The sequence below is a fragment of the Lagopus leucura genome, unplaced genomic scaffold (genome assembly GCF_019238085.1).
Source record: "Lagopus leucura isolate 7727_CA_CO unplaced genomic scaffold, USGS_WTPT01 Super-Scaffold_100019, whole genome shotgun sequence".
NCBI classification, from domain to species: domain Eukaryota; kingdom Metazoa; phylum Chordata; class Aves; order Galliformes; family Phasianidae; genus Lagopus; species Lagopus leucura.
The window spans coordinates 7,344,033-7,371,867 of NW_024962273.1; the positions used below are offsets into that span (position 1 = coordinate 7,344,033).

General features: G+C 37.7%; 1 protein-coding gene across 3 annotated transcripts in view; it reads left to right on the forward strand.

The window, feature by feature from the left end:
• Window positions 1-27,835, forward strand: part of DPP10 (dipeptidyl peptidase like 10) — a 350,176-nt gene that overhangs the window by 171,918 nt on the left and 150,423 nt on the right. The window contains exon 1 of one of the 3 annotated variants that reach the window (XM_042877727.1): window positions 9,381-9,422. The exons of the other annotated variants lie outside the window; for them this stretch is intronic. The gene's annotated coding sequence lies outside the window, so the exon portion shown is untranslated. Of the gene's footprint in view, window positions 1-9,380; window positions 9,423-27,835 lie in introns of those variants that run through there. 3 annotated transcript variants of the gene reach the window in all.

Genomic DNA, 27,835 nt, shown 5'->3' on the forward strand with positions numbered 1-27,835 from the left:
GTTCTGTCATTGTGGGAGAAATACCCACCTGTGGCTCACCATGTGCTTGGCAGGTGTTGCTAAGGTTGGGTACTGCTTATGCTAAGTAACAATAATTTGCAATATTTCTAATGCACTTCAAGTGATCTTTATCATTTCTACCATTCATCAAGGACATAAGCTTTCAGTTCAGTGGGTGACTGCAATTAATTTTTCCATTAATACTTGCTTAAAATAACAACAGTTCTTCAAAAGAGAAATTGAAAGTTATCTGTGTGTTTCAAGTGAAATAATTTAGTTCTGGCTGGTTGATCAAGTTAAAACCAGGATAAAAAGACTAGCTTTTAAATGATAGTCTCTGTTTATTGATCCACGTACACCATGATTAAAAATAATCTGAATTGTTGGCTTAGCACAGAGGTTGATTGGACTCTGGGCTGCATAGTGCATAAGAACTATGGGAAAAAAAGTGAGCGCTTGCTTTTTGGGACCTACAATCTAAGTGCTAACATTGAAAACAGTTGGTGGAGCAAACTCAGGAAACATTTCTTAGCACCCTTGGGCCTGTCAGCGTTATTCTGATGTTGGATCTGACAGAGCAGGGATGGGGAGCAGGGATCACAAGGGCCTGGCTGGAATGGGGAGTAAGCAGCAGACCATGAAGGGGAGCCAGATGTCTTTGCAGTGCTCTCCATAGCCCTGGGCTCCTGCTTGGGCTTCATCTCCCATGCATTTGGGGCTCCTCTAACAATAGTATCTTTCCTCTCTCCAGCTACATTTGCTATATTTTTACTGAATGCCTCTGGTATCTAGTGCCAAATATGTACCATACATGTGTAGATTGTAATGGGATTTATCAGTGCTGCTATGGAAAATTGTTCAGTCCCAATTTCTCCTTGTTATCCCATTGGGGTCAAAAAACCCACCACACTGCTATGATCACCCCAAACGACAGAAGACCATTCAGTACACAAATGTAAAGCTCTTAGAAAGAGAACACCAGAAATTGTGTGAGTTTGAGATGATTATCTGTTCCAATAGTTCTGAATTGTTCTGAGTGCTTTCTGGGGTGCTTTTGTAAAGGTAGGACTGATGGTTGTCAGAGTTTATGCTCTCATGATGGTTTTCTTCAGTTATCATGAAGATATGGATGTATATTTTGAGGAACACCGACTGAGGTGGTATTTCTCCTTCAGTTTCAAAGAAAAACCCATGCTGTTTCTCTTGAAACAAATCATATTTGCTTTCATTACTCTACCAACTCATAAGATTTTTGTGTTTTTTGTACAAACACAGATTTGCTGCTTTTTTCCTATAATATGTTTTGTGTGTTCATTCCTGCATACATCAGCATATACAGTGCATTATAACAGCTTGCCCTTCTGTGATTCTTCCACAGCAGATCTCTTTTACAACATCCAGTGAGGGGCTTTGCACTTCTTAATAATTTCTGCAAAATCAGTCACCAGATGTTGCTCCCTAACATCTCTGCATAGAATAAGGGATGTACTGTTTCAGGCTAGAAATATGAACACTTGATGAGGAGGGACAAGTGAAAAGTGTAAATCCTTACCGTTTCAAGGGCATTGGAGGGATTTGCAAGCCCAATTAAATAAACTAGTGAGCACTATGAAATATCTTGAGGGAATCATTAGTTTCTATAGAAAACATGTAGTAGCTGTTTCTTAACCAGCAAAGGTTTCATGCTTTCATTCCACTGGGAAAGGTAGTTCCAGCTGAAATTGATGCATTCTTCCTCATGGGAAAAGTTTCTGCCATTTGAATGATTTTGTTCTACCTTTGAGAAAGGCTACACTGGAGAAAGGGAAGCTAATGGTGGTGATTTTGTTATTGTTTGCAGTACTTCATGGCTATTCTTATCCTTGTCACTCATCTTGCTTACCAAAATATTCCTTGCCCATTAGCATCAGAGCCAGTGTTTAGGGCTTGTTTGAGAAAGTACTTAGGGAAAATGCATCTATTTTCTAATCATGTTCCAGTCCTCTTCTGAGACTCAGAAGTGTCTGCACCTCACCTTGAAGTGTTTGGAAACAACTCCCTGTTATCAAGATTTAATAGCACAGGGGGAAAATCAGAACTTAGTCAGCTTTTAAGATATTGCCCAAAGGCATTGCATTCTGGATGCAGCTCTCTCTGATGTCGGTGAAGTGTGAAATTTAAGACTCTCCAGAACTTCACCTTCAGTATAAAACTTCTAAGCAAAAACAGCATTTGGTGGTTGCCCAGAGGTTAATGCAAGTGAGGGTGAGTTGTTTTCTCCAATAAAAATGCATTCCATTATGGATCTCTGAACCGGGGCTTTTGGTATTGGGGCACGCACCTCAGAGTCCATCAAGGTTGCTGCAGTATCCCATCCTTTTTACTGAGCAACGGAAGACTTTGCCCGAGGCTGTGGGACCTTTCATTGTTTCTTTTTGGAGCAGCCGCTCTTTTTTTTTTTTTTTTTTTTTCCTAAGGGCTCCATTCTTTAACTAGGTGACGTCTAAGACTTTATTTCTGCACTTGGGTACTTAAGCAGTTCCAGTTTAGTTCTGAGGCAGCAGGTGGTAGCGCAGCATTTCTGAAAGTTTTGTTTACCTTGTGACAGGTCTTCAATCTTCATCCAAGATTGGATTGCTATTCTAACATCAGGGGAAATCTAACTGGATAGGATAGGATAAGAATCGGGCAGATGAACAATGGAACTGTGATCTCCATTTTCCATTTTTCTATTTCAGTTTTTCTAAAATAAAAGTGAATTGCTGTGGTGTGACAAACATACCAGTTGTTTGCATTGGGTGTTTCTGAAATGGGGACAACATCTTTTTATACAGAGTGAGAGCATAGAGGGAAAAGTATTTAATTCACTTGAAGTCAATAGATTGAAGAAAAAAGGAAAGCAGAAGCATTACATAAATAGGATATTGGCTAACAATCTCACCAAACTGGAAAAAGAAATAGTGTGTTTCTATGTTTGGGAAAGAAGTATCTTCAGGGTAGTTGAAAGCCTTTAACTAGAACAGTAGGATCATTTTCATGGTGACCTTTCTTACTCCGGAACTCGTGGTGAATAGTCAAAATTTTATTCATGTAGTGAATGGATTTAAATGAATATGTTTAGCATACCACATAGTAGTGACTTTATCTACTTTAATACTCTATCTATGTGATAATTGATAGTGTACTGACTTGGAGATCCCACTTTTTATTCGCAGTTGGTATCTTGAACCTCGGTGTAAGTTCTCCGTGTCCTTTTGGGCCTTGCCCCATACTGAACCCCTTGCGTTCCTGCTTTCCCATAGCGCCCAGAAACCTTGGATGGAGTGCAGTTAAGGTGCAGTTAGGGTCTTTATTGAGAGCCACTGAAGCCAGAGACTGCAAAAAGAATCTGAGAGCAGTAATTGAAAGGCAAACAGACTATCATTTCAACAACTTTAACACTGGCTTTCACTCATCCTTTTTGTGTGTCCCTCAACAACCCATTCTAGAGCTGTGAATGTGGTTTCTGGAAAAACAGGATGGCTTATTCTGCATGCTGTTATTTTGCCACTAACCAAAAGTAACCTTGTCATGCCTGGATTTATGATATTTAGCATGTCTAGCAGTTAGTGTCTGTTCTTCCCCTCCTCATCCTTTTTATTTCATTCAAAATGCAATCGCTCCCCTGGACAGATGTGCTAGTGCTTACAGTTCAGTTTGGACATTTAGAGGCACTAAATCACTTTCGATACCAAACCACGCTGTAATTGGATGTAATGATACCTGCTTCCCCAGAAGATTTGCATTTTGGGTAGTTAACATTTGTGAAGCATTTTGAAATGCTACAATTAAAGGTGTTTTAAAAATGCAAAATGTTGTTATTATTCCCCAAAATACAGGGCTTCCCACCAGAAGTGCTCATAAACATGCAACTCTTACTGTTGAGATTTACTCATGTCTTCATCTTGGGATATATGCTATGTAAATTCAGTCACAGGTTTTATTGATATTTTTCTTAGAAATTAATGGAGCTACAAGTAGCCCTGCTGCTTGGAGAATAGCTGTATTCTTATTCACTGTGCTACAGCTTTGTAAAAACCAGCCTTGCCAAAGCGTTTCCTTTTGTATTTGATACTGAATGTGTAAAGCTGGATGTGCTCCATACTAATGCTTACTCTGAGCAAGACAGCTTAGAACAAATAACCCTCTCCTCTAAGCAATAACCCTTCTCTTAACGATCTTGAGAGGAGGAACAAAACAGTGAGTAAAAAGCTTTAATCCAGTCATCAAGTCCCTGAACGTTAATCTAAAGCTCCAAATCTCATTTCCCTGTTCAGAAACCTTGCATAATAAAAACATCAGTTATTCACATGTAATGTGCCTCTTCCTACTGTGTTGCTGGCCAAGTGTGCTGGGCTCTGCCCAGCATGCAAGCTTGGGTGGTTCACCACAAGTGTGGTATCACCGATGCTGCAGCATCACCTGGTAATTTTGGTGTTGGCTGGTACTGCATGTAGTCAGTGATGCAGGTACAATTGCTGGCACTGTGTTTCTGGTTGTGAATGCAGTTATTTAGGCAGTGTTTGGAGCTGCAGATGCTGAAATGTGGTTTCATATCTCAACCATGGGAAGAGCTGAGAAAAAAGTCACAGACTGATTTTTGCAAACTCATTTCTCTGGAATGTGACTGATCGATATTCAGAAATGCCAAATGCTTGCAACATCCTGGTACAGCTGGTCTCCTGAAAGCTCCTCTAGAGGCAGGAAGCAATTACGAAACAGTAAACAGCAACCAATTTTCATGCCACTGTGACAAAGCCTTTTCAAATAACTGCTTGAAAATGCTTTGAAACATGTATATTCTATTGTTGCTATTTATCAGGTAAGCATCGAGTTGTTAGAATTAATCTTCATTTACAGACTTCATTCAAGCAAAATGCTGCTGCTCTATCGTTATTAATCCTGTGAATTTCCCAACATGTAGACATTAGTGGGGATGTTGCTTTGCTTTGATTGGACTCTTACGCGTAGAAAACAGCACACACTGCCCATCTGCTTCATTAAATCGTAAAATTGATTCTATTTTTTAACATATTTTAATGCACAGACGTTAAGATATGTTTTTATCTGCCTTTTAAAGCACAGTCTTCTATTGCAATTTTCTGAGTTGCTTTTTGTTCTGTAGGGTTTATTTTAATTTCTTTTTAATTTTGAAGTCTTATAACCTGACTTTAAGGCTTTAGATGAAGTTCTTAAATCAGTGGGGAAGATGAGATAAGTTTTAGGTATTTCTATGGAACAATTCAGGTCAGACTGCTAATTATGAAGGGAAGCCTAGTAAATGAAATGTCTGTAATGATGCTGAAATGAGCTTGGATCTCAGCATGGACAAGTTATTTCAGATCCCAGTATACGTGGATTAAATCTGAAATACAGTATTTCTTTTTTTGTTGGTAGCTATTAAAATTGCATGATCAGAATCAATTTTCATAAATTTCTTAAACATAAAACAAAACTGGATTTTCTTCTGATGTTTCCCTGCTTCTCCTTTTGAAATGGAGAGCAAACGTAAGAAACCTCAGTTTGAAGAGGAACTATGCAAGACAGATCTAGCTGGCAGGGAAAGGGGCTGGTCTGCAGTACCTTTGAGCCATTACTGTAAGAAGTGACTGCTGTCTGAATATCATGGCATATCAAGCCTTATGTATCCCCAAACAATATCAAGCCTTATGTATACCCAAACAGGGCCAGTGTAATTGTGGCAACCTACGGGAATTATGTCATTATTTCATATCTAGCTCAGGCTGCCATTTCCCAAGAGAGAAAGTGGCATTGTATCAGTGTGTCCAGGTGTCAGAGCATATAAACCTTACGCAATGGTGATTGACAAAGATTAATGGCTTGTAACTGTGGGCGAGAAAAAGAAGAGGAAGACCTTTGTAATGTGCGTTTTTTAAAAACAACCTGCAGGCTGTTGAGAAAAGTGTATGTGTGGATTAGCATAGGAATTCATTTCTCTTTCTACTGAGAGCCTTGGGTGGTGTTGAGTACATGCCACTGTGCTTGGCTTGTTTGCTGACCTTGTTCATGGACTTTGCTATAGTGCGGATAGAACATGAAACACATGAACATCATTGAAGCTTGTACCAATCCCTAAATCTGCTTGGAGATCCACAGTTAAACTTTGTAGTGCAAGTATTATTTTTTTCACCATAGAGGTGATGGAGGAATAATCTGTTCCTTAATGCATTGCCCAAGCTGGTAATTGTCTTGTTTTCTGCTTTAGCTGTTGCATGTAAAGAGTGGAAGTCATCATCATAGCACTTCTTCAGCTTTTAGAAGGGAACGACAAAAGAGTTACAGTTCTCCTTGAAACTTCAGCTACAGGACAATGTATTTTTTCCCAGTGTTTTCATCAGCATGTAGAAGGAAGTTGTTCTTGGTTATGTGCATGCTTTTTGGTGAGGTTCAAAGCCAAGTTCACCTGCAAGTGACTGACATCAGTAAAACTGGTCCACATGGACCACATCTCCCCATGTGTTGCTGCACTGGCAAAAAGCTTGTGCCTTGCTTCTTGTTGTCCGTGACAGAGGCTGTGTAAGCACAGGATGAAGATATAGGCGGGAAGAAGGTAAGTATTTCTGATATACAAGGGCTGTGACTGAGCAGAAACACTATGGGATGAAATCTGGCAGAAAATACAGCCCTGATACTGCTGACAGCAGGAAGCAGTCAAGGAGTGACTACTTCTCAGTACTGTGGTTTTCTCATATTTTTTTCAGTTGAGTCATATTGAAGACACAACCTGCCTATACTTTTCTCTCAAAAGAAAAGAAAAAAAGACTGGTAGTCAGATAAATGTTTGATTAATTTTTATGATTTATATACTTATTGCCCTTTTTAAAATACAAGACTCTCTAAGAGGAAGTGATAACAATTGAGCACAGCCTAATTTCTAAAGTTCTACACTGTTGCTGGGACTTGAAAAACATATCACAATTCTAATTTCAACTGGTTAAAACAGAGATAACCACAGTAGACCTTTACGTGTGAAAAGAAGATTCTGATGAAAAATATTTGCAAAGCATGCAAACTAGGATAATTTGGGGAACAGAACAGGTTGGCATTGCTGAGCCATCTGAGGCCCCAGGCCCTCTCTCCATCCCACATTCAGTTTTCTGAGTTTGGGCACAATGATGGCGGCACTTCTGCTGCGAGAGCCACAGGGAACCAATTTCTCCTGTGCTGTATGCAAGGAAGCTATGAGTATTTAATTTGTTCTTAAGACTAGGATCTGCTGTGGGTTTTTAATCTATAAATCTGCATCATCATGGTATGGGAGAAATTGCATGGACTGAAGCTTGTCTGCTGGCCTGGTGTGTGCCCCCTGCACCAGGGTCTGCTCTCTGTAGTCCTGTAGATCTTCAAATTAATGATGCTGCTAATTTATGTGTTTCTGGGGCATGTTTAACCTAGAGCTGAAACATGGAGCTCAGTGAAAGGATTTCCTAGTGGGAGAGAGCATTTAAAGTCATACTGGAGATGCTCAGAAGCATGTTTGATATATTATTGGCAATGAAATAGCTTTGTGCATGAGGCAGGTTTTCAGTCTGCCCTTGTAGGGTACTCATGGTTTCCTATGAGATATTTACATTCCTTGAAAACAGCAAGGCCTGCCCTGAGGAATCTTTGTGAACTCTGCTCATCTCTGCAGGTGCTTTTTCCCTAAAGGCTTGTGAAACCATCCTCAGTTGTACCTCTGCAGTACCTCTTTCATCTGTTTGTGCAGAAGCAGTTTTTAAAGAGAGCAAATGTCATGTGTGGTCACTCCTGTGTTCATTTTTCATGCATTTAATTCCTGATGCTGAGACTTTGTTTTTCAAAGTGAGACTAGAATTGATGAGGATATACAAGGCTAGTGTTGCATACAGTAATAGTGGGAAGTGTATGAAGTGCAACTGGGATTCCTTATTGACAAAGCCTAACTAAAAATGAATGATATTAAAGATTTTGTTGTTGTTAATCAGATGCCCTGGCATGAGTTATCTCATGCAACTATTTGGGCAGTAACACAAGAGGGCTTAAGCTTGATGGAAGTTTGATGAAAGGCTTTGATGCCAAGATCTGGCCTGTCCAGGGACTCAGAAAACTGGATTGGTGCACACTGCTGCCAAGCCCCATCAGTCCCTGTTGCACAGCTGCCTGCACTGCAGGTATCTCATTTAAATCTTAAATCCATTTCTTGGAGCTGTTCCTCAGTGCAGCCAGATTAGGCATGAAAGGATTGCCCGTGGCCCTAGGGCAGAGCTATTTGTTAAGGCTAATTAACGTGATGAACATGCTGCATGAGAATTAATGGCACCCAAGTGTACTTGACCTCTGAGAATTTGCAGCACATCTCTGGAGAAGCTAGGTAAGAAGCAGTGGTACAATCACTGCTTCTGCATTTATTTTGAGGCTCTTTTTTTTCCCCTGAGTTATCCTGCTTACTTTGTCATTACTGTTATATTTTACATTGTATAAAGTGGTTGAATGAATATAATCTTTATAACAGTTAAGAAACATGCAGGAAGTGTTTCTGAATTAGAATCTTTTTTGTTTATTTGTCTTCGGAAGACGTGAGTAAAGACTTATGAACAGGTTTGTGGTGCAGTGTGTTTTGCTTTCATTTTACTGACAAATGGTGTTTTCTTCAGCCAGCAAGCTGGCAGGGAATTGCAAACAGTGACCTCATTTATCGTACCAGAGCTCACTCTTGTTGATGGTTTCATCAGCCAGTGGGAAGGCATTTACTGTTCCACTGCTGCCAGCAAAGCTCACACTTGTTTTTATCTCAGCAAACTCTGAATATGCTGAACAGTGTGTCAGCTTTAATGGCATTACACTTATCTTCCAGGGTATCACGTTTTGTTGTTGATATGGCAGCAGGAGGAAAACGCAGTCTTGCAGGCAGGTTAGTGATGTATTTTATTATAGTTTTATGCAACGTGTGCTTTGGGGCTGTATACAAAGTTGAACCTCATGAGCTGGAACCCTTTTGCAAAATTAATGTAGCATACTGGTATTTTTTCCTTTCTTAATAGATGGAGGAAAACAATAGAAATACAATATTCATTCACAAGAATGTTGTGTAAAATTGTCAGTAAATGGAACAATAGTGAAATGAAGTATGTAAAAGAAAAAAAAAAATCCCTGGTTTCTTACAAGGAATGAATTCTGAACTGTGTCCTGAAGGATCACCAACACCAGATTAATTTCAAAGTCCTTTAGTATTTGTTAGCACTGGGTGTTCTGTGCTCCTACACACAGCTGTAACTTGTTTGTGGGGAGCTGCTCCACAGCTGCACCTTGTTAATGTGAGTTATATATGTGCATATATATGTGCTAAGGGAGTGGTGTGCACACTCTGCTGGCTAGCTACCCCCTGTAAGGAAGGCTTAAGTGAGTGCTCTGCCTCCAGTGATGTGAGTATCTGTCCATTAAATTGATAAATATAGCCTTGTCTCTGTGTACTATTCGGGGATCAGTGAACCTTTCACAGAAGTGCTGGTAATTTTGTTTAACAGTTGGCAAACTCTGGCATGTTGAGTGCACATTGGCAGTCGTCTTTTGTACACATCCTGGTAGTGATTTTGATGTGTATCTTATCCTTCTAGGGCCATTTTGAAGAATGTGCTACTGCTGTAAGCATCCTTATCAATAACGTTCCGTGTTGTTTCCTTTAAGTCGAGGAACACAGATAAATAATCAGAAATAATGGTTATAAATAATTTGATGAGGGAGTTTTTGGATTTCCTACTTTTCAAAGTATGTAGCTCCTTTATTGCGCCATTTTGTGCTAAGTAACAGGCTTTATTGGCACAGATTTATTAACTTCACGATTAGTGCTGTTTTGTTGATGCTCTTTGTTTTTACTGTGTTTTGTCTTAATTTATTTTAAAAGGATAAATCTTGTCTTCCAGTGTTTCTTGTTAGGAATCTGCAGTTCTTCATAAAACTGGTAGCTACAGTTTTGGCTTACTGTTCAGCCAAATTTGTGTTCATTTTATGTATTGATGGTTGCATTTGATGGGCTTGGTGATTTTGAAGATCTTTTCTAAATTCAGTGACCGATTCAGGTCTGAACAGGTGTTTTCTGTAATGAGTCCAGAGCAAACATTGAGGCACAGAGGAAAGAGAGTCAAAGCCTCTTCGTTAGGAGCTAGAAAAAAAACATGTGTTCTGTGTTAATTTGAAGACTGAGGATGGTGTGTAAAGCATTTTTCAGTAGCTAATATGTTGTTAAAGCATTAGAGAAGGAAGAGGGGAAATATTCATTACAGAAATTACAGCAAATAACGTAGCTGGAGGGAAGAATTCAGGAGACTTCTCTGTCACTTGGCTGAGTAAGTGATGCTTAGGGCGAAATTGTTAGTTTCCTGTGCTCAGTGTGTGTATATATATGTGTGTGTATGTATGTGTATATATAGCCTATAGAATGTGTGTGTATATATGTAGTTTTAGTTCCTGACTAGGTTGTTTGTGTGCATTTGCTTCTGCTGTAAATTGAAGAACATGAAGAATTTCTTTTTGCCTTTTACTGCTGACATACTTAGTTCAGCCCTGCAGGGTCCTTAGCAGACAGACGGTCAGTAGCTCATGCAGATATGGAGGTATTTGTTATGATTCATAAACGCTGACTGCGTGGTCATTAGGTAGGAAAGGTAAATCCCAAATGGAAAACTAACATATATTTAAGAATTCAGGCAAATATGGTGTGTTCATAGGAAAAATGTCTTCACAAGGCAGTACTTTAAGGCAGGTTTGTCTGTAAATACTTGATGGATGAGGATAGGAGCAGTTCACTGCAGAAGTGTATTAAGATACAGGAAAATGTAGAAAGTCAACTTAATGACAGGGAAAAAGCAGGGAAGATGAGAGTAAGAAAATGTGTAAGGAGTGCAGATGAGATGTCTTTCTCTGCATGATGCTTGCAGGGATTATTTGTTTCAGAAAGAGAGGCTGTATTTAGTCCAAGTAATACCTCCAGGAACAGTTAGAGGTGATTACTAAGGTCTCTTTCTAAAATACTGTGTACCAGATAAAGTTACATGTGAAATTCATGATAAGTGGTGAGCGTAGATGTTGCTAGTAATTGTTCAGCCTTGTTCGTACATGCATGCAAAGCATCACTCAGTGAGTATTTAATGAGAGGCTTTGGAGCTGCTTTCAGACCCTAAGCAGAATTGGAATGTAGAAAGATTCAGATGGAACACTGAATCTTCATTGAAATTTACACAGAAAAAGCCCTATATTTTCAAAATAGAATATTAATACTGGGTAAAGCTTGGTTCATTACTATGGTGGTTATCTAGTAGTCCATGTTTACTGCACTATAACGATTACTTCTTCAAATTAGAGTGCATCAGTTCTCAGAGGGATTGAAGAAATTGTAAGGCCATTTTCTGTTGTCTTAATTCTGGATGGGCAGTTCATTTATCTTGAGAGATCCACAAAATTTAGGGTGAGAGCACTTTAAGATGGTAGGAAAAGTTGATAAAGAATTGGCTGCTACAGAAGCATGCTTTGTTCAGGTACTGTGCAAAAGGAGCTTACAGAATTAAGAGCCTGAAACCTTCCAGGAGTGAAGAGTTTACTCAACCAGAGCAGAAGCAGCTTTGAGGGATCATGAAGGGCACAGCTTCAAAAAATGATTTATTTCTGAGTTCTGTCTTTGGACTTGATCCCCTTCTTCTGTGCCTGAAGCAATCAGCATGTCCCACCATCAACAAAGTCCTGGTCAAGGAAGGGACAGTCCCTTTTGTAACAAGACTTTTCAGCAGGGCCCCCTCCATTTTTTCTCTAAAATGTGCCATTTTCAGTCTGAAAATTCTTGATCTGTTTATGAGGTGAGCTGCAGCAGGAGGGATTTGTCATTGTCTTGGAAACTTATATTTGGGTGACCTCCTTACTTGAGCCTGGTGATACAGTGCAATGCTCTGCTGAAGTTAAAAATGGGCTCAGCTTGAGTTTCATCTATGCTGGAATGATCTCCTTTGATTTTGATACTGCTACTCTGAAGTTGGAATTAAAATCTGAATCTGGTCTACTGTGTTCTTCAAGAAGCTGTAAAAAAATAACCCAAACCCTGTTAATATTCTTGTGAAAATGTATGTTGTAACATACAGCCTTCTGAAGTGTGAGATAAGCCTGAATCTTCAGGTCTCTCTATTTTTCCTTTATTTTCTGCTGAGAAGTGGCTGTTAACCCTGGAATAGGGGACAGACTTATAGTAGCTTACAAGAAGAGAATTATTTCCGGGTAAGTGCATGATCACTTCCAAATGCTGCAGGGGAGAGGAAGGAGGAAAAAAGAAAAAAGAAAAAAGAAAAAAAAGTAGCAAAACAGCCTTGCAGATTTTTTGTAGTCAGAAAAAGGTCATCGTGGAAACTTCTTATACATAGTCATTCCAAAGAACTTCTAATACATAGGCATTCCAAAATTGTCATTGTCTTAATGTTTGGAAATATATACTATCTCAAGGATTTGTATGGAATACTAATTGAGACAGGTTTTTAAAGTAAAGTTACCTCAAGCTTTTTTTTTTTTTTTTTTTTTTTTTGTGTCAGGTTCCTGTTTCTTTAATTATTTCATCATAATTTCTCTGGCAGTTCAGATATCTGTACTTCTAAGGCTGGCTTGGATTCATGTTGGTATCTGGCAGCAGAGTGATACAGTAAAAATCAAGTCATGCTTTGCTACCAACCCACTCATGTTTTCCTCTGGACAAGGTGCAGCCCTTGCCATTGACTCTGTGCAAATTTTTGTTTTAGGTTTGTCTGGGCTCCTGTTGTTTTTCACAGTTGTGATTATTGTTTCTGGGAGTAGAGGCAAATTAGTGAACTTGACAGCAAGGGTTGGTCTGTTCCTTGAGATGGACAGACGTTTCCCCAATAACTGGAGGACTGCATAGCCTCAGCTCTTCGTGATTGCACTTCAGGGGAAGGTAGTGGCTTCTCCATAGAAAGCTGTGTTGCTTTGTGCTTACATTTTTGGCGAAGATTTGCATTCCATCTGCTGAACCAGGTTTAGAAGCTGCTCAGAGCTCCTGTATTCAGTGTGTTCGGCATAAAATGAATCTGCTTGTGGTGATATGCTGTCCCCTCAGTTCAACTTTCAAGCTGACGATTTTATTCTCAAGAGAAAACTAATACTGTAACTTTAGCTATCACTTTTCTTTATAAAATTTTGAGAGAATTGTATTTTCAGAGTTCTCAACTGTTGAAATAATTTTTTTTTAATGATCTGTTATATTTTAATTAAAAGGTCATATTTGACGACTGAAGTCATTTTTTACATATAATGGATCTGCTTCTAGAGCACCTTTGTTCATTAAAATGAGAAAATTAAAATAGAAAAAAATAGGCAAGGGGAGTGAGGCATATTATACTGTTACTTTCATGTTTGGTTTTGAAGATAGAACTATGTCAAAATTATAATTAGATTTTGTCCTTAAAATGACCTTGCTTGAGTGAGTGCGTAGATGGAGGCTGCTGTGCTGCTGCTTCCTCTCTGGAGTTAGGGAGTTTTTCGTTGAGATACAAGAAGTATTTGTAAGTGGTTTTGCTGAGTAACAACATACGCTTCCTCTAGTGGAAGAAATACAGTATGTGGATAACTTTCCACCATGAGGAGGCTTTTTCATCCTTGAGAAAGCTCATATGAGCCCATCTCTAGCACAGGTAAGCATCCCTTTATCCCATTTGGGCATGTGGCTCTTGTTGACTGCTTTGGGATCTTATGGGCTTCCCATTTTAGATGTTGTCTTTCACTGCTGCGTCCATTGCTGTATCAGTTAAGTTTTCTGCACTCTGATTTAATGACCAGTACCCAGATACACAGAGGAGTTGATCCTCTAATTTCTCAGCTAAGCTTTGTAAATAAGGAATGATCATATCCAAATAGATGAATTTCCTCTAGTTGCACAGTGGGATGAAAACACAAAGTTTTCAAGTAGTGCTTATTTGTTTGTTTTTACTAGAGAGAATTCCCATGTGGTGAGGGGTAGATGTGTCCTGCTGTTTGTAAATGCTGAAGTACAGGGCAATTAAAATGCCATGATTCATTGTACTTACTTTAACTTGGTTAGGACTTAAATGGAACTGATTGTTCCAGGGTAAAATAATCTCCATTGAATTAAAGAGCCTTAAATCTGGTGCCATTGAAAGCCTGACCCTAACAGATTTCTGAGAGCTTCAGGTCTGGTCAGAGGTTGGTGCATTGCATGATTCTTTCATAATCATGAGCCCTTACAAAGAACACTCAATCCAAATACAGTTACAGAGTAAATACTCAAAATTAGTAATTCACATCAATAAAAACCACAGCTGATTGTCTATAAACACACATTGTTTTACCTCTTCTCTGGTGATTATAAAATGAAGCAACTCTGAAGTTTCAGTGGAAGATCCTATTTTTCTATATTTACTTTTTTTTTTTTTTTTTTATGCTCTTCATTTAAATTCTTTATTTGTTTTAATTTCTAGCATCCTGAAGTTCTAGTTGTTGCCATGGGAAGGTGTTGCAGTATTGTTGTCCTTCCAGGTGTGCAGAGATGTACATTAGTTACATGGATGGCTGTCGTGTACACATAGCATTTCAGAGCAATGTAATATTTCCTTGCAAGCTCTGTGAACTCACAGTGTTCTACTGTAATTCAAAACTGTAGTATTAGTTCAAAAGAATGGATGTAAATGATGTCTGGAGCAGCAAAATATATAGTCATTGACCATGAATTTGGCAACCTTGCCTATGGCAGAGGGCTTGGAACCTGATGATCCTCGAGGTCTTTTCCAACCCAAGGCATTCTGTGAGTCTGTGAATTAGCTTTGCATCTTGATACTGTTCATATTTTTACTTAAATATTACCGAACACTGTTCTTTTTGAATAAAGCCATAAGTGCTTATGCACATTCTGAAATGTTAGAGGTTTTTATTATCCCTGTGAACTTTTGATGAAGCGAAGTGATTTGGCTTTACTTCCATATTCTTCATAGTCACAGTAGTCACTGTAGATAACGGGACTTAACACTTTTTACTATCTAAACTGTTAATGTAGAGAAAATGAGAATCGTGGAAGGGAAAAGGCATAGTTACATGATGCCTGTAAAAGGTAAAATTGAGAGGAAGTAGAGCTTTGGAAGAAATAGAGGCAATTAAAACCTTTTTTTCCTCAGTATTAAGGGTAAGAGAAAGAGTAGGAACATAAGAATAGTGACTGAAATGATAACAGAAATGATGTTTCAATCAACAATTACAGTGCTGATTCTTGCATATACTTGTATTTATACAAAACAGAATAAGATAAATTATTTTCTTCAGAAGTTGAGTGTTGATGAGGGTTTTAGCAATTTGAGAAGTCTTTAAAAATCAGTGACGAAGTTTGTAGTGTTTAAACAGTTGCATGAAGACTGAAAGTGGCTGCTATATGGTAAAGCTAGAAGAGCTACTTGCTTTATTGTATGATTTTTTTTTTTCTGCTTGAATTTTCCATTGTTTTGCTGTATCAAATCCACAACACCAGTTTGAATATAGACTTAGGTAGAAAGCTGACAGCGAGACAGAAGATTTGGATAAAAGGGAATAAAAGTGCATAATCACTACACAGTCAACATTTTAGGTAGTTTTTCAGGGGCAGATAATCATGTTTCTCTTGTGGAAATTTTCTCACTGAATATCTCATTTTCCCCAGACCTTGTGTCAGCTGTGTTATCTGGTAAATTTAAACTGAGTCAAACTCAGAACCCATTGGAGTGGATAAAATGCTTCAGTTCTGGTGATCTTTGTGAGGTGAATTTAGTATAAAGCAAAACAAAGTGAGGACAGAGTTGAGCAGATGTTTTTGCTACTGCTAGTGCCCACGTTGTTGTTGAAGTGAGCAGGAGTGGAATCTTTTTATAGTGCCCTGTGGTACGTGCCACAATTTGTGGAGGTTAACAAAATTTTATCCATCCTGTGATTATTGATCTAAAATAGGTATGAAAATAAGTCTTGTAATTGCAGAAGACAGTGACCTATAGAAGATGTACAATTGGAAACTAGATTAAATAATTGAAAATGTGATCATTGTTTCTTTAAATACACGCTTCTGTGTTAGATCTATTTGGCAACACCTGTATTTGCTCTCAATTTAGCTCTCATTAGCTGGTTGCTGAGGTACAGGTGTCAGAATAGATGTGGGTTATGGAGATACTCTCCTCTGAGATGAATGTCCTTATTATCGTTATTTTTTCTTGAAAGGAGTCTTTCATATACGAGAATTACTGGGGAGCTGTAGCTGCTTGCTCTGTTAGAGAAGAGTGAATTTCCACTTGGTTTTCATTTTGGCTATCAGTTCCTATCTGACATGGATTTTTCAGCAGCAGTCTTTTGAGTTGAAATTAGTTGTACCAATGATTTCTTCCATTTGTGTGTCTAATTACCTGATGGCACCTACAAGTCAGCTTGGCTGCAGTCAGAGCAAAAGTTGCTGTAACTTCAGTTTAGAGACCAAGTGGAGCACTAGGAAGATTTGCAGCCTAGATGCATGGTCATGAAGGAAAGTGCAAGCATTTTTTGTGGGCGCTTTCTGACAAAACATCTGTAGCGAAGGCATTTATTTGATTTTTCTCTTTTGTCCTATCACAGTAACTTCACTCGTAATCTGAATAATATGTTTGTCTTCTCTTTGAAACCTTCACATTAATTTCACATTCTTTTAATATTTTTTTTAATGCCTCTTTCTTGCTTGCTGTGCTTAAATATTTGAAGTCTCAGTCTTAAAATAAATTACTTGGCAATAGTACCAAAGGGTTTCTTTCATTTTTCACTTGCAGGGTTGCCTAAATACGCAACTAATAACCTCAAGTAATGCATAGAAGACAGAAAATAAAGCAGTTTTATTGTGGTCTCTTGATGTGTGTTCACTATTGAGAGATGTTAAGACAGGTTAAGTGGGCTACATTTTTTTTTTTGCTAGATGCTGGGTGATGCTCAGGCACGTTTTAGGTAAACTGCAATTGTTTGTTGCCTCTGTGACAGAGGCATAGAAGGATTAATGTATGTATTTTTAGTAGCCTCTTGTTCGAGAAACTTCACAAAACTTGTCTCCAAGCCTGGATATTTTCATTTTTATTGCTTCAAGAAAAAAATAAATCACTTTTTTCCATGCTTTCCTAAAGTGCAGTCTAGATTTTTCCTTGGACTAAGATGTAAATTCTCTTGATAACAGTACAGAGTAATACCCGTATAATAAATATACCTGGACAAATGTCCTAGTTTAATTTTGTTGCAAAATCCTAGTTGCAGTGTGCTGGAAGATTATTGTATTTAATACTTAAATGTTTATTATACAGTGTCTGTGTATGTGTGTGTATATATATATATATATATTCATACCTCATTGCAGAGTGGAAATAATGGAGTAAGTGCCACCATTGTTTTTCTAGGTCAAAAAATGATTGTTATAAAATTGCCTTAGCTTGTTACTTCCCAACTATGTTACATTCAGCTCTTTTGGCATATGTTAATGAAGAACAACATCAGTAATGTAAATATGTAGTTATTATTATACTGGACTAGAAACTTGAAATACTTTTCCAATGGAATACATTGTGGTGTTTTTTTTTTTTTTTTTTTTTTTTTTTTTTTTTAAATGAATCATATTGAAACACCGCGTGATAAAAATATTGTGTTGTCTTGCAGATGATTCTCTTGTGGGCAGGTAGTCTTCGTGAAACAATGAGGTTGATAATGTTAGTGATTTTCAAACGTTAGTGATAAGCCATGCTGCTTGCCCTTCAGAACTTTAGTTGGAAAGCATACAAGAAAATAGGACTCGAGACTACTAATTCCTTTGATATTTTTTAAGATTTTTTTTTTATTGACTCTAGTTTTAAAAAATAAAAAGTGAACTGTGTATTGTACCTGATCATCTCCAGAAAAATTTGGATGAAAAGACTTGTCACACAGACGTAAGATAAAATCTTGGACTATTTTGTCGCAATGTGAGACACAATGGGATTATTTACAGTTCTTTCAGTGACTGCTAGATGTCTTCAGGTGATGGACTTATGTCAGAATTGGTTGATACATTGGCTTATGTTTTCAGTCATATGTAAATTGGGGGTTTGGCTGAATTCCTCCATCATTCTTCACTGGAAGATTTGATTCTGATTCCTTGGAGGGCCACTGCAGCCAGGAACCATGGGTGCAGATTTGGCACTTGAAGTGTGAGGCCAGCTTTGAGGAAGTGCATATGAAGCAAAGGTATATAATTGATTTCCTCCATGCAGGAAAAAAAATGTCATTCATTGACATTCATTGATGCTTGCTGAATGTTTTTGGTTTCCATACAGTAGATGTAAACACGGTGAGGTGGTGGGTGGTGCATTTGAGCAGTAGCAACAGCAATGTGGAAGATGAGCCACATCCTGGATGGTCACGCACAGCTGTTACACCATGAAAGGAAGAGCATCTCAATCAGCTCATCCATGTGAATTGATGGATTACAATCAGGGGATAGTGTATGGAACTGGATATATGTTCCAGTGCATTGGAAATAGTGGTGCCAACATTGGAATGTTTCAAAGTCTGTGCCAGGTGGGTCTCACAAATGCTTGCACAGGGACAGAAGGAACACTATGACCCAATGTGAGGCTGAATGGGACAGTTTTGTGGATTGCATTGTTACCAGTGACATCATTGTTACCAGTGATGTAAATGTCACCTCTATTAGCTGGAATTAATATGGCGATCCATGGAAGGGTGATGTGATTTTTCCCCATTGAAGAACAAGTTCAAGACATAGTGAACCTCATATTCAACCTCAGTGGTTAAGGTGATGTTTTTTTGAGATAGGAAGGGAGACATCCTTCTGGATTTCCTGGAACTGGTACAAACCATCAACCATGACCACTGCATTGTGATGCTGAAGGCTCAAACTTCCCAAGTTGAACCAGGGAAGAAGACAGCCATGCCCCATGTTATTTTTAAGACTGTGAAGCACACTGCTAATCTTGTCTGGACTGTCCTACCACACCGACCTTGTAGTCTGGATTTGGTGCTTTCTGTCCTCCATCTGTTTGAGCTGATGGACGATGGACTGTATGAGCATTTTCCTAGCAACAATGTTATCATTGCAGCTGTGGAACAGCTGTCACCTCTTCTGGGGCAGATTTCTGCAAGCTCTGCATGCAGGCTTTTCTTCATTTCTGGTGAAAATGCATAGCTAATGGTGGTGACGATGTTGAAAACAGTGTTTTGTAGCTGAGAATTTACTCTATCACATAGTGTTGTTGTGCTATTTTAACTGTTGTAGTTTCCATGGAAATAATTAGGAGGCGTTATTTTGGGAACAGCTTGGAATAGACTTGGACGTTTCTTTAATTAATAACAGAGAATCGTGGAGTATCTCAAGAATTCACTTTAAAAATTATAGTATTTCTCTAAGTGCATATATATATATATATATATGAAAGCCACAGTATTATAGCCCCTCTTGTAGTCTAACATCTTCATTTGATTTGCCCTTTGCTCACTTGAAACTCTCAGACATTTCAGTAGGAGTTGTTGAAGTGGATCTGAAGAAGTTATTTGGCTCTTATGTTAAGGCTCAGAGCCAAGTAGAGATGTTGAACTGAATATCTGTTGTTAGTACTTGATCCGATCTGTAGGCAGCCAGTTGCCTTCAGTGAATTAATGGAAAATTCAGTGACAAGACTTGTTTTGAATTTTTCATCCAATTAAGTGCAGCAGCTCTGCCAACAGTACCTGCCTCTGCATTGGTCAGCTCTTTGTCTTCTTTCTCAGGATCTGTTTAACTGGCTTCTAATTAAAGCTCTTCTAACTCTCAAAATGGCAAGAAACCAAAAAGCAATAGGTAATACATACTTTTTTTTTAAAGAATTATCCTTACCTTATATGACGTGAGTTAGGTTCTGTAAGTTCTAAGGAGAATTTACATTGGGAAAAAAATTGAAGATGCCACTCACTTCTTTATCTAAGTTAAAATTGCTTCTTTGAATGGATTTCAGGTAAAACATCAGAGATAATGAGTAAATACACTTTTCTTAGCACAAATATTAAAGCATGTATTTGGATGCCTGACAACATCATTGCCTTTCAGGACATTGTCTGTTGTTCTCATGTTGAGAATATGATCAAGTCCCAAAGTCTCTCTGTGTAGTACTGCCCGTTCTCCTTTTGATTCCAGTGCTTTTCTGTTACAATGATTTTAAAAAATATGCCAAACTGACTTCTGTTGCTTGTCTTTCCCATGCAGCATGTGTCTCAAAAATAATTCTGTTCTTGGCAGTGATAGCACTTGCATGGATCAGAAATAAGTGAGCGTATTAAAATTTATGTAACACAGCTTTAAAAACAGCTACGCTCTTCAGAGGAATTTGTGATTGTTACAGTAATTATAATTCCATATTTGTATTGCCAAATCTGATCAGCTCCTTCTTACCCACCAAAGCTGTGGTGAAACGCAATTGGAATATTTTGTGTTTTCATGCAGTGCAGACATCTCCTTCTGCATTTAATAAAAAGGATAGTTTAGCTACAGGGAAGAACTCAACCATTGCTATTTGACACTGCTTGATGTACAACTGCCTGTCTCACAGCCTTATATGGCTTTGGGCTGTGGGCACCCTTTCATAAACCATTTAACTGAACTAAATGAGACCAGAGAGAAGTCATGATTGGTTGGCAAATGTGTTGGTAAAACAAATCTCACTGTGACAGAGTGAACTTAGTCCAGTTGAGCCAGAAGTAGCATTCTGAAGATGTTTTTTTCCCTCACTTCTCCCACAATGGAACTTGCCCTGGCTAGGTGCTGATGGCTGTGCTGGTGTGGCAGAACTGTTCTGACAGCTGGAGGGCTCTGACTCACCAAGAGGCATTCCCATCTTCCTTAAATCAATCAGCTGCTAAATTCTTGTGTGGCTCAAGTTTTTGCATGAAACATAGTGTATAAAGAGGCCTTTGAAGTAGGCAGCCTTGGATATTAAGAGAAGTTTGCAGGAAGAAAGAACAAAAAAAAATGCAGCTTCTATTCTGTTGAAAGTATATTGCTGAAATCAATAAATCCTGTAAAATTGACAAGACATTCCTGGTTTGTTTTTTTTTTTTTTCCCCTCCTAGCACTGTGTTTGGTTTTTAATTGAGTAGAGTATATGTAAGGAGACAGGTTGATTACTCATAGTCTCTCTATGAATGCCTTTTTATAAGCTCATGTGTGTGCAGATGGAAAATGCAGTGTTATTAGCATCATAAGGTGCTTGTACTGTTTTTAAGTGAATTGTTTGGTTTCGCTCGGTGAAACCAAGGTAACAGGGATTATATATATATGTGTGTGTGTGCGTATATATCTAGTATCCAGTCTGTGACTCACTTCCTGTTTACACTCCTTTTCCTAACTATATGCAGGATAAAATCATGCCTTTATTTATGTCGAATCATAATATTCATCTGCTTTACATCAGTTTTTCTGAAAAGCAGATAATTTAATCATGAAGATAAAAATCCTAATAAGAACTCAGTGATGCTGTCCAACTAAGTTTGCTTGTTACATTTTTGCAGGTATTTATTTGAAGAGATGCTGGCTGGGAACCTTTTACAACCTTAGATTCACCTGTTACTCTTAGAAACTACCTTAGATTCCCCTCTCTCCCCAAAAGTGGCAATTAGTGTGCACTTCTGCACTGTTAGTCTCTGGCTTATTTATGTTTTCATTTATTTATAGCAATGTTGTTTTTAATAATCAGTATTTGCATATTTATCCAATGTGGATGTATATGTAAATACACGTGCACATAAAAGATAAAGGCATGCTTGCATTTAAATTACTTGTTTTATTTGTAACTTTTGCATAATCAGAACGCAAATAGTAAAATACTAATTGAAATTTGCAAGGTGTTCTTTAAAAATTTATTCCATGATTTGATAAATCCTAAATTAATATTATTAATCTAAAAATATTTTTGTCATATCCATTCTCCAGTGACTCTTAAATGTCATAAAGTCAAGTAGGTGCATGTATACCTGACCAATGAGAAAGTCTGGGTGGTGGTTTTGGTTCTTGTAGTCTGAGAATGGTCTGAAAGACTCTACTGTATAGTGTGGTGTTAGACTGGTAAATATTGTACTGTATTTAATTTAAATGTGAAAATGCCCTTCTGGCTGTAAAGGACTATATCAGTATTTTTAGATGCTTCCTCTTGTAGATCATAGTCATATATGGTATAATTGTGTTTGTGCCTGCTATTTTGCCATCCTTGCCTATCACTAGTGGTGCTTGTTTTAGTAAAATACAGTGAGAGTTTTATTTAATTATGACAGATGTATTGTTGCTTTTCTGTAGATATTAATGATGCATGGGCTCACTGCAAATGAGCCACTAGCTCTATTTCCATGTAATCTTGGAGGCAATCTTCAAGATACAGAGATAGCTTTTTTTTGTTTTTGTTTTTCATCCAAACAAAAATATAATTAGGTTTGTGTGGAGGGGAAAATGTAGCACAATGTGAATGTTAGAGATCTGATGAGGATATTGGGAATGGAAGCTGCAGTTCCACCAGGGCTAGCACTGACCCCCAAGTCCCCAAAAGAGGAGTGACTGCTTTTGGCACTGTATTTTTGGCCAACGGTATGCAGGTGAGATTTTTCAAGGAGTGTTGCAAGCAGACTCATTAAATAAAGGAAATCTTCAGTATTCTGCTTAGGATCTTAGAAAATTCACAACAGGTGGCTAAATAGAACTTAAATGTATGCAAATACATTAGAATCGCAAGGTACTTACATAATACTGGAAATAAGAGCACAGTATTTCTACTTGTGAAGCTTAGGATCTGCAAAAGATTGTGAACACAAGATTAAAAGGCAGAAAGACTTTGCAATACTGCGTCACGCTGAAGTTGACTCTGAAGGTGCATTAATCATACATGGCTTTATGTCTTTATATGCAACTCAGTTTCCAAAAGCCAAAGAAATTCCCTTGCCTGATGTAGTTTCTTTCTCTGTAACTAATAACCACAGTTTTAAATTCTTGTCCTGAACAGTGATATTTTTTTTGGTAGAAATGTTTTAGATGTTGTGCTTTTACTTGTCTGGTGTAATAGCATTGTTAGTGTGTTTCAGTAAATGTTACAAGGTACACTGCAGAATGAGTTGGAAGATGTGAAATGCCTTCTTAATGCTAGCTATATTATGTTGAGTAGTTTCCATAAATATTACTGACTGTTTTTGCGAGTAGTCAAAACTAAGGGCATTGACATAGCTCTTCTAAAATGTCATCCAGACTGTGAATGGGCACTTGCAGTGCTGAAGGAAAATCTCTGCTTAGAACAAAAATGATCAAGACTGAAAGAAGCACAAGATGTTTTGCAGGGTTAAGAAAATACATAAACAGCATGGGTGGATGAATCAATAATTTCTCAGAATTAGGTGCATATTTATTTCTGCTGTCACAGGTGGGTTTTACTGCTTTCAACCTGGTGTGGGTGGGGCTGCTTTTCTTTCCAGTTTAGTTCTCCAAGAAGAGGCACTGAGTGACGTGGGTTAGTGGGTCCTGTGGAGTTGGGTTGATGGTTGAGCTAGGTGACCTTAGTCTCTTCCAATCTTTATGATTGAATGATTTTAAGAGGGGGTTCCTCTTACCAACACATCTCAGAGAAATAAAAAGACAATGGTAGATTGGACCCATACCCAAATCCCACATGTATTCTAAGTAGTGTGGTTGCTCTCTTTTTAAAAATTCCATTATCCACAGACCTAGTGAAGTCATGCATTCTGGTGAAAGAGGCTGCTGAAAGGAAGCTGCAACATTCTGATGAGTAAAGATACTGACTGAGGAAAGTAATTGCGTGACCATAATAACTCAGACAAGAACTGGAGCAATAGGATCTTATAGCACGGTGAATTGGAGAGGAATGAAAATGATAGGTACTTATGCAAATGGATTAAAACCATCCTGTGCCACTTTGTGGGTCTTTTAGTCACTCTTGCTATCTAGGCCATGGGATTACTCAAAAACAGCTGGGAAAGAATGGATGCAATCATTTAATCACAAATTCTAAATGCTTTTTGTGGTAATTTTCCTGCAAATAGCACATTACAAAATCAAGGCAGGTAGTATTTACTACCAGTTGCAGGACTAGCTACATAATGAACTCTGGAAAGACTGTGCGGTTTTTATTTATCCCAAGTCTGCCTTTTTTAAAACACCTGAGATAAAACATGAAACTATTAGTCTTTTTAGGTTTATCACCTTTTCTTCATGTTTGGGGAATGCAGATAATAGCTTTTAATGAAGTAGTTGCTGGGAGATTTATTAAGTGATATTGTCCTGATTACATCTAAGCTACAGAATGAGACTCATTCTCATTCCTTCTGCAAAGCAAATTATAAATTTGCTTTTCATAGCCTTATAAACTCTGCCTCTGAAATTCCTGCCAAAATAAGGGAAGGCTGTGACTCTTCTTAGAGCTTTCCTCTGTAACCTTTGTCCTTGTGGCAGTGCAGGAACAGTTTAGGCAAAATAAAAAGCACAAAAGAAAGACAATTCATTCAAGTCTTTAGAAGATACTGTGCTGCTACAAACTGCTGCATGCCCCGGTCTTCTGAGATCCTTTGTCTGTCTGTGGCACCTCACAGCAAAACTGTGCAAGGACTGGGCACTGCTGCAGCTCAGCACTGCTGGGTTTTCTGTTCCAAATACTCAAAGTCTTGGTGCAAATGCCAATGTGCATCTGTATACATGTACCACTGAGCATGTAAACCTGGTGAAGTGCACCCAGGCCTGCAAGAAATAAATAATGACAGTCTCAGCTTCAGTGGTGAACAGACTTACCAACAAAAAAAATAACAAAAATTGGTGCAATTTTTGTTTGTAGTTTTTATTGATAAAGGAATATTTTTGTTTGAGTCATCTCACCATTTATCAATTATTTTGGTGGCAGCATGGAAAGGTAGTACTATGAGGAAAAAGCAGTGTGGCAAAATTCCAGCTCTCAGGAAGGCATAATGTTTCTGTAAAACTTTGTTTTTAATTTCTTGTCCCAGTGGGGGTGCTGTGCTTTAACTGACTTGCCTCTCCTGGAGAAGCCTGTCACAGGCTTCAGCACTTCAGTGTGACTTCTCCCACAGGCAGCTTCCTTCTGCTTCCCTCGTTGCTATGTGCTGTGGCAGAAAATACATTGTATTGTGATATTCCAAGGAGAAGATAAGATGCTATTAAGATCATTCAAAGACCAGACTTATTAATGCAGCATGTAAAGGCATTATTTTCTGATGTTGTGTTGTCATCTTAGCTGTATATGCGCTTGTTAGAAAAATTGTCATAAAGGCTTTTTATCCTCATCGATTAACAATAAAACTGTGCAATTTGATAAGCTTTAGGAGGAAGCTGGATTTCTGGGTTTGCTGCTTATGAGAAATAAATGTTTCTTCAAGTGGAAATATGGAAATATTGGAGGTTTTTTTTTTTTTTAAAGACATTGCATATATTAATTTGAAGTGATTTTCTTTTTCTTCCCAAAAAATCATTATCTCCAATACTGCTTCAGAGGGAATAGTACACTTAAATTGTAAGCACTTGTTTGTATATCAAATGATGAAAAAAATCCATACATGAAATAAATTTAATGGAAATTTGCTTCATCTAATTAATTATATTGTGTAGGATATTGGGTTATATTTGCTTGAATCACATTAATTATGGAAGTAATTTTGTAGTTTTTAAAGTGAAACATCTGTGTCCATATTTTGTTCAAAAATAATGAACAAGTCCTCAGCACTCTTGGATGAGGTTGCATGCCATAGTTTAAGATTCAAAACTTACATACCGCTAAAAACTTAAAGGATGTTCATGCTTGTGCATCAGTTCAACATCAGTCAGTCATTTATATTATGTTTAGAAACAGACTAGTAGAGGAGAGAGAAAAATGCTCCATTGTATTTAATTGATATTTGCCTTTTGTAGCTGTAGTTTTCCAGCGTGTCTCTGAAAACAACACAGAGGGATGCTGAAAGATTGAAACCATCTATGCACTCCTTTGGTAGCCTCAGCCTCTCATCCATCTCCTATTCAGTCTACAGATTTTAGTTTCAGCTTTCTTTTTAGAAATAGAGATTATTGAGATGTTCTGTCTGTTCAGAGTGGAACTGTGCACAACAAAAATGAGCTGCTCTTTCTTGTCTTAATTGGAACACTTACTCTTGCCAAAGAGGAGGCCTGGAGTGTTCTGACCTATAATATTTGTGTACATTTTTTGTGCGTGCAGTATAACAGATTTTTCCCTTTGTTGGCTGTATTTTAATAAGGCATTACTCAATCACAAATTACTTTCAGAAACATGTATTACTTAAGGACTTTTTGGCAACAAAGCAATTAAATGGCTCATGAAAAAGATGTTTTAAATAGTGAGAATACTTGCAATTATATTATGCTTTGAGCGGCCATTTTCTGATTCATTGGAGTTAGATTGTAAAATCTGTAATAGCATTATAGATAGTATTGCATATAAAACACCATCTTCGAAAGCTGATATTTTTTCAAACTGCTTTAATGTAAGAGCCTACTTACAAGATTAGATCCTTAAATCTCCAGCTCCATGCTCATTGTTATTTGTGATAGTAGTTAGTTATGATGGCAGGAGCTTCTAATCACAGAGCTTCTAATGATGTTTTCTCTGATAGAGTGCCTCTATCTTACCGTGTTCAGAAATGACATCTTCTGTCTTGCTAATTGTGCATGATCTAAAAAGCTGTTTAACTGACATTTATTACTGTTTCAGAAAGCAGTGTGAGGCTGAATATATTTTATTTCTTTAACAACATACTATTATACTACATATGCTACATATATACTATACATATATACATACATACTATATAATACATATATATTTTAGAACTTTCTAGCCTGTAGTCAAGCACCAAAAAAGTTGATTAGGGATGTCCTTGATACTGATTGCATGGTTAATTCCCATTATTATGGGAATTTTCCTATTGTACATTAACTTCACGTAGGTCTTACAGAAAGCTTTCCCTCAAACATTACTTTTTAATTACTTTGAATAATTATGGACTCCTAAATTTTATCCAGTTATAAAATTAAAGCACTTTTTTCTTAGAAATAATTCTTTCCCTTTATGCCCATTTCCCACCTTCTCTCTCACTATGAGTGTGAGCTTTCTATGCTCAGTATAGGATTCATCCATTTCTTGTTTTCCTTGCCAGAATTTGTAGAAGCACTTAAAGTATGCTTTTATTTTTAGTAACTGAGCAATATTCATGTCTGCAGAGGAGAATCTTCTGCATAATGAAGACATGGCACAGTTGTTTTTTTGGTTGTTTGTGGTTTTTTTTTTTTTTTTTTTTTTTTTTTTTTTTTTTTTTTTAGAAGCTTTGGTACAGAGGACATTCATCAAGTGGTCCAGCTTCTGTCATTTTAAGTCAGTCCTTTGGAATAGGCTTTCACAAGTCTCAGAATAACTACTGTTTTTCCAGTACAGCTTGCTTATACAAGCTGCTGTTCTGTTTCAATTGAACTCTAATAAATGTCATATGAGTAAGGTTTATACTATTATGTTTAGGATAAGTCCTAATTTTCTAGACTGTGCTAGTAAGATCAAAATAATTTTTACTTGAGTGAAAATAGCACTGTGGATCTCAGGTATATCCAGTCCATGAAAGAATTGAGATTGTCTTGACACCATCCAGTCCTCATAGCCTAGGGATTAACAAACAGATGCACGACAGTGACATGCAGCCTTGAAGATCAACCACCTATAAGGCTATATAGAAAGTTGTAGCATTCATTAGTTTTAAATGAGGTGGGAGTGAAGAAAATGAGGTG